Here is a 2,981-nt window from a genome sequence, read left to right as displayed (position 1 = left end):
ACCTGTCTCTTGTTACCTTGTTGGCCTCTTGGTATTTAAACCTTTTGTCTTTCCTCTGTCTTTGTCGTGTTATTCACGCAATATGGTTTGTGGTAGTGATGGCAAAACCTTGAAGCTTTCCAGCCAGATGCGCTGAAAAATGGTTAATTTCTCAAGGCTTCGAATACACCCTAGGACGCCTACTAGTCAATGAAAATACAACCCAAAAAAATCACAGCAACACAAAATGCGCCATTCATTCATACATTCATAAGTACACAGGCAATAGGGCAGGCCCCCATCCCCCCATCAAATACTGTATACAGCTCTAGTTCTCAACCAGACAACCGGACAGTAAACTGTTGCAAATTGTGTGTTCCCATCACTCTGTCTCTTTCGTTGCTCTGATTGGTTTTTGGCCTCTCCTATTGTCCGGAGGCATTTTGATCGGCGTCCGTTTGGGACCGTGTGGAAATGAGCTGTTAATTAATCTTCCCCAGACCAACTCCCCGTTACTGAGAAGAGTCTGGTTAGAACCGGGCTACTACCTCATAGCATTTGTGTCCATTATTTTTTTAATAGATTTAACAGATTATGTATGACCATATTCCCCACATTAACAAAATGATATTAGATTCAACTTTATTGACCTTGTGCAGAGTCCAAGTACAGAGACAGCGAAATGCATGATAACTGAATCCTATTACGACCTTCATGAATAAACCAATATGAGCGTATGGCTCATATTAATGCCCTACTTCCACAATGACACAATAACAGGAACAGAATTATACAAAAACAAGTTTTATTAATTAAACTAAATTTACAAATGTATTTATTATTTATCATTATACATGTATTGATTAATTTAAATGCATTGATTAAATTTGCTTTTAACAAGGCCAGACACACAAATCAGTGAAAGGAATAAGGAAAACAGACAGTATTTTCACAACTTCAATAGTGCATTTCCGACATTAGGAATGCATAAAGGCGGTGATGCAAGTATACACTAGGCCTAGTGTATAGCACACAGAGTATTAGGGCCACACATGAAGGACATTTTTTTGTTTGCCATGACGAGATTAAACTAGTTCTCATGGACAAGTCAAGATGAAATGTTGAGATTAAAGTCAATATGATATTTTAACTTTATTCTCGAAATGTCGAGTTTAATGTCAGCATGTTGCACAAGATTCTAAGGTTGGATATATCAGAATGTCAAATAAAACATGGCTTAAAGATGTTGCACAAGATTCTAAGGTTGGATATATCAGAATGTCAAATAAAACATGGCTTAAAGATCTGCTGTGACAACAAAGTCATTAGGTTTAAAGGGATAATATGCAATTATGGGCAACCGCTAATTATTGATATGAATTACTATAAATGACTAACCTGACTCTCGCCAGATGAATTTCGTTCCACCTAGCTCCGCCTAGCTCCACTTACATCCATCTGGGATCGGTTCCGTTGAGAGTGATTTCAGCACCAGATTTTATGGTAGAGCCAATCAGGATGCAGGGCGGGAGTTTCATAGATGTGACGTAGCGTAGAAGCGACTGTGAGACTGTTCTCAGCGTCACGGGTTGGCTTCGATGTGAGTGGTTAAAGTAGCACGTCAGTAGATGACGGACAAGTAGCTTATCCAATCATATGCAAGAATTTTTGATAAGGCCCAGCCTTCTGAAACACCACTCCAATGGATCGATCCCAGATGGATGAGTGGAGCTAGGCGGAACGAAATTCATCTGGCGAGAGTCAGGATAATAAATGACTGCTTGATGAGAAAAGTTCTAATTTTTTACAAATGCTACGTGAGCAGCATGTCATATAATGATTTTGTATATTGAGGTAGTGGCTGGGGACTGGGCCTTACATGTATTGCACTTCACGAGACAACTAGGTTGTTTTAGCACGTTTGAGTAGGGAAGACTTGAAACTCATTGGGAACATCACACAAATATCATCTTGTATAGCCTACTGACACTAAAAACAACAACAGCGATGTAAGGTAGCCCATCATTTCCCATTGATATTAAATACAGGAATTCGAAATAGCCAATTTAAATAAGGATACCATAAGAAATGGAAGCAATGACAATTTGATAACATATAGGGCCCTATCATGCACCTGGCGCAAGGCTTATTCTTATCTTACACTCAATAAAGTGAGGAAATATTTGCCATCCGCTGCGCTTTTATTAAACCTTGCGCCCAAGGGTGTGGCAATTAACGACAGAAGGTGTGGTCTGGCGCATGATCTAAAAATGGCTATCTTACACCCTCTAAAAATCATTATGCCACTGACCAAGAAAAACCTGGTCTATAGCGAAAGGCGCATATAAAGCACAGCTGAAGACACACCGTCACGAGATATAAGCAGAAACTCCTCTGCAGGATAAATGTGACTATGCAAGGTGAAACCAGTGACTTTGCACACGGTGCTATTTTGAGAAAATCCACGATAAACAAACGTACAGGTTAAAATGTCAAATTTCACGTTTTTTTCGCATAATTCGACAGTATACAGTCTACACTTTCATATTGTGAACAAATTTCACAGAAAAACATGTTTTGACTGTTAAACCCTAACTTTATTTAGGTGAAGATTTACCATTTTATGACTGGACAAAGCGATAGGCAGTCAATGTTCCAACCAATTGGATTTTGTTGTTGAGTGGCGTGGTGTACCTTGGGCTAACAAACAAATTATATTGCTTATTATGAAACAAAATGTTTGTATATGAAGCAGTTTGTATTAATTACCCAAAATTCCCAGTTCATTCCTGTAAGTTCCCATTAATTCTCATAATTTCCTTTAATTCCATGAATGTTTCCAACTTGGAATTTTTCCAAAATTCCCCATCTTAACTTCCCATGGAAAGTTTCTGGAAAGTTTCCGAAGAGTTACTGGAAATGTCCCGCCCCTTTGAAACCCTTTGCTTTGTCCAATTTTCCTGCATTGCTGGGAAGAAAGCATTTACACACTCCTCCTCTCA

Source organism: Alosa pseudoharengus, unplaced genomic scaffold (genome assembly GCF_046254945.1).
Source record: "Alosa pseudoharengus isolate Yale_2024_CS ecotype anadromous, Long Island Sound unplaced genomic scaffold, YU_APseudo_1.1 YU_APseudo_1.1_scf_14, whole genome shotgun sequence".
NCBI classification, from domain to species: domain Eukaryota; kingdom Metazoa; phylum Chordata; class Actinopteri; order Clupeiformes; family Clupeidae; genus Alosa; species Alosa pseudoharengus.
The sequence above is the reverse complement of the archived record's forward strand: the minus strand, read 5'-3'. Positions refer to the sequence as shown.